The 13,273-nt window shown below is 33.4% G+C and overlaps 1 protein-coding gene across 2 annotated transcripts in view; it reads left to right on the plus strand.

The window, feature by feature from the left end:
- Positions 1-475: 475 nt before the first annotated feature.
- LOC116413606 (uncharacterized) overlaps positions 476-13,273 on the plus strand; it is a 185,494-nt gene continuing 172,696 nt past the window's right edge. For both annotated transcript variants that reach the window (XM_052894434.1, XM_052894432.1), the window contains exon 1: positions 476-658. The gene's annotated coding sequence lies outside the window, so the exon portion shown is untranslated. The remainder of the gene's footprint in view (positions 659-13,273) is intronic.

The following is a 13,273-nucleotide window of genomic DNA, read 5'->3' on the forward strand; positions in this document are numbered from 1 at the left end:
AGTAAAGAGAAATGTCCTGACTGACTGATAGAGACATAGCTAAGATTACTGAAGCTAGAAATACCAAATTAAGATAGTTATATCCTTTTATGACCTTCACAAGAAAGGATTTCTCCAAATTCGGCCCCTAAAGGTATAAAAATAGATGTTAAAGTTTGTATGAGAAAGTATATTTTATTAACCGATCTATATAAAATTAATTATACATATCTTATATAAAAATAATCAAACTTAATTTCAGTATTTATCAAATTTCTTTCCCCTATATACGTATATGCTTAAAATAAATATTTCAAATCTTTTTTAGACGGCTGTAAAAACAGTTGTTGTAAATTTGTTACTCTCCAGTGTTCTATATTCAAACATCGTAAATTCCAAGTTGAAACTACGAGAATATAAGATGATACCACGTTGACTTCACGCCCTATTGACATAACCGCGAAAAATGGAAAACCATTTTCGCGGTCGCCGCTGACATTCGCTGCGGCCAGTCTCAGTTGTACGACCGCGGACGATGCACGCACGACTCCCGCGCAATACACCGGCATTCGAAATTCGAAACGTGAATGAAACCGCAAACTGTTCGTAATTTAAATTTAAAAACTGTGTAATAGTGATCATTATTGTGTGTGATTCGAACTGGCCACATAATAAAAAGGTACCGTATTCTTTTTTTCTTTTTATTATCACCGCGCGAAATTTTCGTCCAGGTGTTTTAATATTCAAATGCGATAAAACGGCCAATTCGCATGTTTATACATTTTATAATATTATTAAGATACCGGTTAAAAATGCGTATCACAATCTATTTGCCTAAATATTTTCGCATCTGATAACTATCGTAATATTAAATTATATTTTATTTCGAAACGAAAAAATAGATTTTGAATTAAAATCCAAATAAAATAATTGACTATGTACAGAGTCAATTATTTTAATAATGGTATTACATATATGTTTTAAGATAATAATATTAATAATAAAATGCATATTGCCACCTCGTTGCATTCTTGCAAATTATCAAATGATATATATTTGTGTAAAAATTTATTTTTTAATTTAACCTATAAAGACATCCAAATTGGTTACTCCATCTGTTAGCAAGGGGTATTTTTTTTTAATGTATGATAGTGGAATGGTAGCCCCACCCGCGCTTTCGGTATACACCGGCGGGGCACCAGTAAAGGATGATAGGTGAGGATGAAGTAGCTCAGTTAGCCCATCGTGACGAATTGAACAAGAATTGTTCACGATGGTTTCCAGGGGGAACCACGTGGAGGTCGACCTAATAAGGCATATTGCTAGCAATGGCGCTGTCAAACTCCATTGCTAACAATCCCTTTCCCCCCGATTTGCAAGGGGTAATCGTTGTCTATAAAAATGAACAGTACCATAGACAGAATACCATGTCGCCTGCGATAGGTTAAGTACCACTCATAGCTTGCTATACCTGAAAATACTACTGTGATTTTAATAAAAACTTTAGAAAGATAAAAATTATGAATGTACTATAAGATCACTGTCGAGTTTATTCCAGGAGATCACAGCATGGGGTTCTTTAAAATGAAATAATGAGGTTTCTTCAGGGTCGGGAACACGTGTGTAACGCCTCTGGTATTGCAGGCTTTCATAGGTTACGGTAACCGCCTACCATCACGTGGGCCGTATGCTCGTTTGCCACTTCAGAGATATAGAAAATATATAGAATCTAAAAATATATGATCACGACTGTAATAGCAGGTAGGGTAATCAGAAGTATTAACAGTAGTTCTAGTCACGAATGTCCATAAATCGATTTATCTGTATTTTGCCGATTTTTAAACACGTCTTCATCATCTGTTGGGTTCATTTTATTCATCATACCATCACATCACCCGTTAACTGTCCACTACTGAACACAGGCCTTCTTCATAAGGAGGGCTTTGCTAGTAGTTCCACCGCTTGGCAACCGCAACTAACTAACTGCGGTTGGGTTGCCAACTTCATTTTATGTACTAAATTAGGATATAATATATCCGTGTACCAAATTTCATTCAAATCAGTTTAGTAGTTTTTGAATTAAAGAATAACTAACATACATTTATCTATTTAAAGTTCAATGCACAATTATATAAATGTACATATGGCAGACTCGACAACTAACGGCGTTCTCTACCAGTCAACCATGAGGCAAACAGAAAATTAAGTAGGCGGTGCATTTACTACTAGAATATGTACAAATATTGTTACTAATACATACAAATATATCCATATATATATATATATATATATATATATATATATATATATATATATATATATATATATATACAGACAGACAATGAAGCAGATCAGTTAACCCATCATGATAAATTCATCAGGAATTAACCATGATATTTTCCAGGAGGAACCGCGACCTGGTTGGGTATATTGCTAGCAATGGGATTCTCAGTCTCTATTACTAACAATCCCTTTCCCCCCACATACATTTTTGTATTAGGTTATAATACCTGTAAAAATAGTGATAAGTGTAGATATAAATAAATAAATAAATAAACTTCCATATTTATAATAGTGGTAGAATTAGTAGTATTTTAATGACCATTATTGGATCTCAACTACTTATTCATGTATATATATATATGTATACGATGGATGGCGCCTATGTCACATCAATTCTAAGCGAATACCAATCTAAGGTTTCCAAGAACAGTTAAGTTTTTGTCAATACAAATAAATTAGACAATGCCAGTCGTTTTCTTTGAATGCCGACGGTTACAAATTAATATCCGCTGTCAGCTTAGATTCTATATTTGCAAAAGGTATAATATAATATTATAAGCATTTATGCATACTTTAGACATGTATCTATTGTTCTATGTAGGCATTAGTAATGTGGATACCGATCCGATACCTATATATTGGGTTCTTCTATGTTAGACATTGATAGCGGAAAAAGTTATTATCTATTTCGATATCACCCATATATCTATTATATATATATATATATATATATATATATATATATATATATATATATATATATATATATATATATATGGTAACCCCACCTGCGCTATTAGTATAAGTATACACCAATGAGGGATCATAGATGACGATGAAATCAGGTGGTCTACCATGAAACGAAATTCCGAATTTTCGGACTCAATTTCGTGTTTTTGTTTGTACCAAAATTGACCCCGTAAATGGAGCTTAACATTTCGTTTATCATAAATCCTATCCTAATAGTCAAGACGAATGATATTTTAACATTTTTAATAATATTAAACGACATGTATTATGTAATTTTAACATCAAATTTCTGTTTCGTTCGTGCCCGAAATTTCGAAAACCGTTATTTACCGTTAGCGCAGGCGGGGTTGCCATTTCATTATCATCCTTTAAAAAAAAAGTACATCTATACCAGGATTAATTAAAAAAATACCATTTCCTATTTCCATTAGCACTACCTATAGTAGAATCCAGAACCTACTTTACGCAAAGCAATATATTTAGTCGTGTGGTCCTAGCATAGAATAGGCCACTTCTTCCTCACTCCTGGGTGTCGTAAGAGGTGACTAAGGAAACTTAATGATCATCAAATGGCCAGCAGCGTCACTCTTAAAACATCACCAGAGGGAGACTTTGTATAAAAGTCGATTGCTTGGGCACCTCTGTTCCATTCGTGTTTCAACCGTGAAGCAGTTAAGTTTGCATGGCTGTGTTTCGGTTTGAAAGGTGGGATATGGCGTGAATTTATTGGGTACAGAGGAATAACACCTGAGTCCTCAGAAATAGCAACGCATGGGGGGTATCATGGGCGAAACAGTATACTCTGTTAAGTCCATGGTACTACTCATATCTATAGGCGACGGTTACCACTTTCCATCAGGTGGACCGTCAGCTTGTTTGCTATTATAAATTGTATAAGAAAAAATCACCTAAGGCTTAGGCTTAACCAGAATTAGTTTCAATTGCCAATCGGCTTGCCAACATTATTATTAACAAAACCCCCCAAGGGGGAGGCCTATGTTTATCAGTAGAGAATTAATGGCTGTATCAAAATCATCATCAATGTATTTACCCCTACACCATGATCTAGCATTTTTTAACATAAATAATGTAATAAATGAAACGAATACATTAAAATGAGACTAGTCAACTCTGTCTTGACATAATTATTTGGCTGTTGCACAAGAATTCATTGCATCACATGCACGCAACACAATGATAAACGTCTGGCCGCTAAATGCAGTAAACAGGGGGAAATATATTAAAATATGTGTAACGTGAGTACGTTATGAGTTTACTACGTTTATGAGTGGTAACCTGTGGGTATGGGGGGAAAGGGATCGTTAGCAATGGAGTTTGACAGCCTATTGTTAGGAATTTGTCCTATCAGGTCGACCTCCACGTGGTTCCCCCTGGAAACCATCGTGAACAATTCTTGTTGAATTTGTCACGATGGGCTAACTAACCTGCCTCATCCTCACCTATCATCCTTCACTGGTGCCCCACCGGTGTATAATACCATTAGCGCAGGTGGGGTTACCATTCCATTATCACCCATAAAAAAAACCTGTGGGTATAGGGGGAAAGGAGTAATGCGGATTGGAATTTTACACGCTTAGATGTAAACAGGGGAAGAAAGGTTCTTGAATGGCGACCATGTAAGGGTAAACACAGTATAAGACGAGCCTCAACTAGATGGAGTGACGACCTGAAATGCGTTGCAGGGAGTCAGTGGATGCAGGTGGCTCAGGACCATTCTTTATGGCAGTCTATGGGGGAGGAACAATTCCTACGATTTATTATGCAACTAATATCAATGTACAATTGTGTGTTATAGTATAAATAAATCTGTAATATATATATATATATATACATATATATATATATATATATATATATATATATATATATATATATATATATATATATATATATATATATATATATATATATATATATATATATATATATATATATATATATATAATATATATAGATAATCCAGGTATATATATATATATATATATATATATATATATATATATATATATATATATATATATATATATATCAACGTATAATTTAGTTGTTCGTGCACTTATTTATCAAAAAGATGCCCCTTTGACCTCTATCAGATCCTAACGTATAAAAATAAAAGACGGATATTAATCAAAGTAATGACCTCGAGATAAAATTGTGCATTTTATCATTCACTTTCCACTATGATGTAGAAAAATTATATTAAAAAAAAAAAAAATAGTACTGTGTAGTTTCTGCATAGAATAGGCCTTTTCCTGTCCCGTGGGTGTCGTAAGAGGCGATTAAGAGAACTTAATGGTCGAAAAATAGGGAGCAGCGCTCTTAAAAACCTAACTGTGGTTGCCAACCCGACTGCCAAGCGTGGTAACTACTGGTACACCTTTCAATAGTGTAAGGTCTATTTCCAGCTGTAAACAGAGATTTGGGTTCGACAAATAAAAAAATAATTATCATACCAAAAAACAAACTATTTTCAAAATAAATATGCTAACCAGCCAGTGTCACTCGAGATAATATGACCATTCAACGATATTCGTAATGAAACCCTATACATTCAAATCTGTTAAAGCATTTAGTAGTTATGGTGGAATAAAGAAACTCATATACATTCCATTACATTACATTCCATTTTTGGCCAGTCGTGTAAATAAGTAAACCTTAATTCGCAACTTCCCAAAGGAAAAAGTTCTTAATTTATATAGATTTTATGTTTATTATGCTATTTGTCTTTCGTTTGTTTGTTTCGCTAAATTTTAACCGATTTTATAATGCTTTTTTCCGCAAAGATACCGTGGCTTTTAAATTTCCGTGCACGTCCACGATATTGTAACGCTGAGCACGAAATTTTAAAAGTATGAGTATCCATGGAATTGCAGAATTTTACTTCACTAATGTATCGTGACGGTAACATCGTACTATATCATGTCGTACCGTGGTAAATTATAAAAACGTTTATTTAATTTAATATTATAACATTTGTAATTTATTCCAAAAAAAAAACTTTTTTTTATACAACTTAGAATGACAAACAAGCTGACGGCCCACCTGATGGAAAGTGGTAACCGTCGCCTATAGACATGAGCAGTACCATGGACATAACAGAGTATACTGTTTCACCCATGATACCCCCATGCGTTGCCATTCCTGAGGACTCAGGTGTTATTCCTCTGTACCAAGTAAATTCACACCATATCCCACCCTTCAAACTGAAAAACATCGACTTCAGTCGCGGAAAATCCAATTATTTTTATTAAAAAAACCAAAGTACTGATAATTTTGATAAAATTTCTATGATACTAATAATAAAGTATATCTTTTCCAATAGAAAATATGTTTCTCTAAACACGTTTTTAAATTATAGAGTTTTGAGGTCACAATCATAAAAAAATTACAACCGAATTGAACCACCTCATTTTTTAAGTCGTTTAAATATATATACCTAAATATAGCTACCGTCCAGAATCATTTCAAAAAGGAATAGTAATCGCTGGCAATACCATACGATTAGAAATTGTTCAACCAATAAATTATATAATCAATAAGTGACAAGGGCTCAATCAGACCATATTTATAACGACCATTGTCGTGGCTGGTGTAAAATTGATTTATATCGTGAAATACAAACCGTCCCATCAAATGTTATTGTCCATTCAATGACATTCAATTGTTAGTAATCTTACTTTGTCTTGCTGGCTTTCCTGTTGACACATATTAGACCATAAAACTAATAATATGATTTCCAAAACCTTTATTACTACATAAAGGGTGAATTAATCATCGTTTTCTTGCCCTTATTCTATTTCATTTGTAGTCGACGTAATCATTTTCTTTCTTTGTAGGTCACTCTTTACTTCCTTTCCTTCCATTTCTATTTGATCTTCCTCTACGCTTCCTCTCAAAGAAATAGTCAGACAAATGTGAAATCGTTTTTGTTTCATTCAGAACACACTCGGAAATATTTCATGGTAGGCCCTCAGGGAATATGCAAGAGACAATTTATGAAAGTGAATGAATAAGAGATGTGAGTAAGAACAAAGTCTTTATTCACCTCTCTCTGCCTACGTTATAACGAATGTAGCATATTCGCCACATTCATGTTATATAGTTCATGAATAAATTTAATTGTATTAAAAATATATAGAATTATTGCTAAAATCTTGCGTCATCCCTACTTAATCTACTATGAACAGATATTATGTGTCCGATCGTTTGACTTTTCTATTTATATGTAAATCATATAGAAAATGTAAAGGGTTGCTAACAATTCAAAATTCAAGGAATATAATAATAATAATAATAATAAACTCTTTATTGCGCACAGTAAAGATGTATACAAGGAGTATTTATACAGAACGTGCATATACAAAAGGCGGCCTTATCGCTACAAGCAATCTCTTACAGACAACCTGGCATAAAGAATGGATAAGTACAGAGAGAAAGGTAGATGGCGCATATATTCATGAAACTAAATTATACCATTAGTAAGAAACGTGGGTCGCATGTTTAAAAAAAAGTTTAGTTTAGTATAATATTAGTTTGTATTAAAGTATAACTGAAAGCAACAAATTCAAAATATTAAAAGAGTTTGTCACATGAAATTTGAGAAACTTTAATTTTTTACGCTTGAATTTCATTCCACATACGTACATATCTATGCGCACAGCCAATTAAATATTATTTTGTTCTTTTACGATTATAAATTTGAATGAATGCTGCATACACACACGCTCGCACGCACGCACGCACGCACGCACGCACGCACGCTCGTACACACGCATGCAAGCACGCACTCGCGCACGCTCTCACTCACGCACGCACACACGCACGTACACACTCACGCACACGCACACGTTGCGAAAAATGACAAATATGAATATATTTTTTAAATATTGATACGTGTATATTATTTTGGCGCGGTTTGATATTCCCGTGTATATAGTTTTATACAGTTTGCATATATGAAATGTGGAATACGCGGGGAAAAATCATCATATGAATACGCAGGGTTTTCGGTTTTTTCCGCAGCACATATAGGTTCATTCGGAATTAAAACACCGCATTGTAAAAATTCACTGTGTAAATAGATTGCGATAATGCCGTTTTTTTCCGCACCGTCTAAAGTGTTAAGCCTAGATTACCCATCAATCATTTTACGTCCTTGTAAAATGTTTTATATTTATATATATATATATATGTATATCTATCAAAATAGAATATCTATGTTAATTCGATATATTATCAATTGGCCATCACATTACGTTGCTAAGAACAGCGTATATATCAAATATTTCATACTTATCAATGATATGTCATATTCAATTTACAATGACTATCTCTATACTATCAAGTTCGGATCGAGTAGGTATATTTTTTTTATTTCTTATCGTCTTATTTTATTAAAGATTTTCCTCAATTCTTTAAGCTATTTAACTTCCGTAGTTTTTAATGGGTGATATTGGAATGGTAACCCTAATTGCGCTATCAGTATACACCGGCGGGGCACCAGTGAGGGATGATAGGTGAGGATGAAGCAGGTCAGTTAGCCCATCGTGATGAATTGAACAAGAATTGTTCACGATGGTTTCCAGGGGGAACAACGTGGAGGTCGACCTAATAAAAAAAAAGTCTCTAAAGCCTGACTGCGATTGCCAATTCGCCTGCCAAGCGTGGCAACTACTGGCAAAACCCCCCAAGGGGGAGGCTTATGTTCAGCAGTGGACAGAAGGCTGATATGATGACGATGATGACTTGTTATAGTTGTTAATATCTAAGCTAAAATAAAAACCCAGTATAAGATTAGAAAATGTTTAATAAAAAAAAAATCTGGTAACCAATGATTTCTGTCACTGTAGTACTGGGATAAATTTCAATCGATAAGTAAAATAATCAGGTAAGATGCTGTAAGAAAATCAATAAAAAAATACTCGTACATTCTAGACATAGTACATTTAAATAAATACGCATAACGTTAACACAGATTTAAAAGGGTAACTATTGAGTTTCCTGCGGGCTCTTCTTCATAGATAACAATCTTGCAAATCTTGCAGAAGATTAAAAAAAAAACCTTTCTATTTGAATAAATATGATTTGAATTTGCATTTATTCGTTTGTTTTACAGATATATGTATACATCCATACATGTTATAGAATGTTTTTAATTTTTTTTATTACAACTTAGAATGACAAACAAGCTGACGGTCCACCTGATGGAAAGTGGTAACTGTCGCCTATAGACATGAGCAGTACCATGGACATAACAGAGTATACTGTTTCGCCTATGATACTTCCTAAGCGATACCATTCCTGAAGACTCAGGTGTTATTTCTCTGTACCCTGTAAATTCACTGCCATATATCACACCCTTCAAACCGAAACACAACCATGCAAATACAACTGCTTCACGGTAGAAACACGAATGGGACAGAGTGGCCTAAGCAAACGACTTTTGTACAAAGTCTCGCTCTGGTTTCTTTTATTTATTTTATTGTAAGATGTTAGGCTAAGATTACGAGTATATTACTAACAAATTGAGCCATTATTATTGTATCCTGTAATAATAATAATAATTATTATTATTATGTCACTAACAAAGTAATAATGTGCCAGAAATTTCCAGAAATTGTAAAACGACAACGCGTCCGCGCGTCAAACTAATTGATTTATGTTTATGCTTTTGATTTATTCCACAATGGTGCCCGTTGTCGTATAACGAGGCCCAGTTTAATAAGGAAGTGATTCGACACAATATTTACAATAAGATTTAGGGGTTTAGGTGACGAATGTTTCAGTCATTCTTTGTATTTACTCTATAATATAATAAGTTATAAAAAAAATGCATAAGACGTAAGTCAAAATTTTGTTTCACAAAATATTTTAAGATTTTGTTCCACAAAAAAATTCTTTAATTTGTAGTAAAACTAGTTTTTTTCTTTATTTAAGTACTACTAGTACTAAACCGATTTTGATAAAATTTGTTAAAGTTGTTAATAATTTCTATTAGAAACTGTAAGTACATAATATCTCTTCAGATAAAAACTCTAATTCGATTTAAAAATTTATGGAGTTATGAGGTAAGAAACATAAAAAATACCTCCTCCTTTTTTGAAGTTGGTTAAAAGAAATCAGACATACGATGATCTTAGTGGTGCAGAGGTTAAACATACTGCTTAGCCTTCGATAGATCGCGACTTCGAACCTCACACGATACGAACATTTATCTGCATGTCTTAATATATTTGTCTGGATATTTTCTGTTCAAGTTTTTAGAACCTCCTCGTTTTTTTAAAGTTTGTTAAAAATAGGAAATGAGATGTGTGTATTTTATATCACTGAGGTAGTTGTAAAAAAACATTAAGTTATAAATTAATAAACGTTATTTGAAATAAATAATAAACATAAACATAATAATATAAACATTTACATAAGTAGAATCGAAATATAAATACAGGCTAAACAATATTTTATTACTCAAACAGGGTTTAGTCAAATACTCATTTAGACAGACAGTATTTAAAATTATTTTGCAGTAATACCATTTTTCACATATGATCCTATAAAAATGTGTTCAAGCAACAATCACTTTTACTCCTTAATCAATAAAGCTATTTATAGCATGGATGAATACAAGAATTGTGTAATATCATATAACAAAAATGACATCAGTCGTAAAGCATTTGACGCGTCACATTTCATTCATAAACTACAGAGATAAAGACGAAGTATAGAGGACGATCGAATAAACTTGAATCTTGATTTAGCTGTGACAGAATAACATTGGTTGTAAGCAGTTGTTGTTGATTCGTAGTTCGACATTTAAAAATTTAAATTTTGTTCCACAAATAAATAGTAATTCTAGAACAAAGTTTAAATTTTAAAAACAAATAGTCTCTATGAAATACAACGCAAATAATATTAACAAAATTGTTCTGTTGTTGTTTTGAAAGTAAATAGAACGAGACGTTACAGAAATGTATTACATTAAAAAATATTTGAATTTAGAATTAATTTTAGTTTACAACAAGCCTTTTTGTATATTAACTTTAATGATCTTTATTTAAAGATCATTGAAGTTAATATGGTACTATTGTTAGGAAAGTTCATAATTGGCAACGTAATTGAGTAAAATTTGTAAAAAAACGTTACAACCGAATTGAGAAAGTACTCCTCTTGAAATTTATTATAATCTTTTGTTAAAAATAACTAATTGTAAACATTTTACTGATTTGTATTTGTGTATACTTATAAAACGTATAATTAGACCATAATTTTGACCATTTATCTTCAAATAAAATTTCATGACAACCATTTGTATGAGCAGTGGTCTTCCACCTTGCGTTTTTCAAGGCACTTTCTTCCACGCACAATCACGCTTTGGAATCAACTTTCAGCAGCAGTATTTCAAAACCGACACGACAGTATAAGTTTCAAAACAAGAGCGAGATATATCTATTTAAAAGGCCGGTAGTATACCTTCGGTGTTGCTTGTGCCCATGGGTGGCAGTAGTCACTTACCATCAGGTAAGTTGCATGCTTATTAGCCCCCTGTGTTATAAAAAAAAAAAAAAACAAAAAGTTCCATCTTCTATCTTGACAAATTATATTAGTAAACAACAAATAATTAAAGATTGTGTCCCCCCCCCCCCGGCCCCAAAAAAATACAGATTAATTGTGACAAAATCTTAAATTTAAATTTTGATTTAAAAACTATATTTTTGAATTAATTTGGATAAAATTTCTATTGGACTAATTTGTAAGTATAACTATTATAATAAAAAAAGATTATTTCCAAGTCGATTTAAAATTGACAGAGTTATGAGGTAATAAACATAAAAAAATAACAACCGAATTGAGAACTTGCTTGTTTTTGAAGTTAGTTGAAAAGAAAGTAAACCCTTATATTATGCGTAATTGACGCATTTTTCCCACGTTTGTTTGTTTATTTATTTAAGCGCGTCGTTATTTCGAGTCTGTTGCGAGAATTATGGTCACGACGTAACTGATTAAATGCGGGTATGACTTGCGGAGATAAAATAACAAATCAAAATCGGAATTGACGAAGAAATGACGTGCATATGTAATTAAGTACATAAAAATATTAAATACAATTTCATTGTTTAAATAAAGTGTGTTTTATTAAACGCTCAATTGGTATTCCAAAAGAAATCGCAGAGATTTAAAACAAAGATACCACCTAAAGTTATATTATGAAAAAGTCTGTATTACCACCAATCCCAAAAATAAAAAGTTGGTCTTTTTAAATGGAGTGAAAATGGAATGGTAATCCTAGCCATTGCCTGCGCTATATACTGGCGAAGCACCAGGAAAAGGTGATAAGCGAGAACTTCCCCCCCCCCCCCAAAAACTAAGACTTTTATCTTGTGCACAATACAACGTTAAATAACATTTTCCTTCTCTTTCGATTACTTTTTGTCCGTGATAGTATCCTCAGATGAATTACTAATGGTCTATTGGGGGGGGGGGAAGCGATTGTTAGTAATGGAGACTGAGAATCCCATTGCTAGCAATATACCCAGCCAGGTCGACCTCCTCGCGGTTCTCCCTGGAAACTATCATGGTTAATTCCTGATGAATTCATCATGATGGGCTAACTGACCTGTTTTCATTCTCATCTATCACCCTTCACTGGTGCTCCGCCAGCGTATTCCGTTAGCGCAGACGGGGTTACCATTTTCACCCATCAAAAAAAAATGGTCTATTTGTCAATTCGAACTACGAATACTAATAAAACGAATATCACTGACAACTTCCATTCATAAACACGTTAACGACACCAAATCGAATGAATAGCGGGAAATAAAGGGCAAATTTTATGTTACGCACAACAATAGCACATCTGTTGCCGCAAATATGAGGGTGGGAGGCGATGTTGGTGTAGGGTTGCCATCTGTAATATCTACAAATCAGGACAAGAGACTCAGAAGCCCTGATTAGTAGTTTAACATTTAACATATCTCACGATAAGTCCTTTACGGAATTTTTTTTTGATGGATAAAAATGGTATGGTGACCCCGCCTGCGCTATCGGGATACGCTGGCGGAGCACCAGTGAAGGGTGATAGATGAGAATGAAAACAGGCCAGTTAGCCCATCATGATGAATTCATCAGGAATTAACCACGATAGTTTCCAGGGAAAACCGCGAGGAGGTCGACCTGGTTGGTTATATTGCTAGCAATGGGATTTTCAGTCTCCATTACTAACAATCCCTCTCCCCCCAGTCCTTTA

Source organism: Galleria mellonella, unplaced genomic scaffold (assembly GCF_026898425.1).
Source record: "Galleria mellonella isolate WM207_F2 unplaced genomic scaffold, CSIRO_AGI_GalMel_v1 utg213, whole genome shotgun sequence".
Lineage (NCBI taxonomy): Eukaryota > Metazoa > Arthropoda > Insecta > Lepidoptera > Pyralidae > Galleria > Galleria mellonella.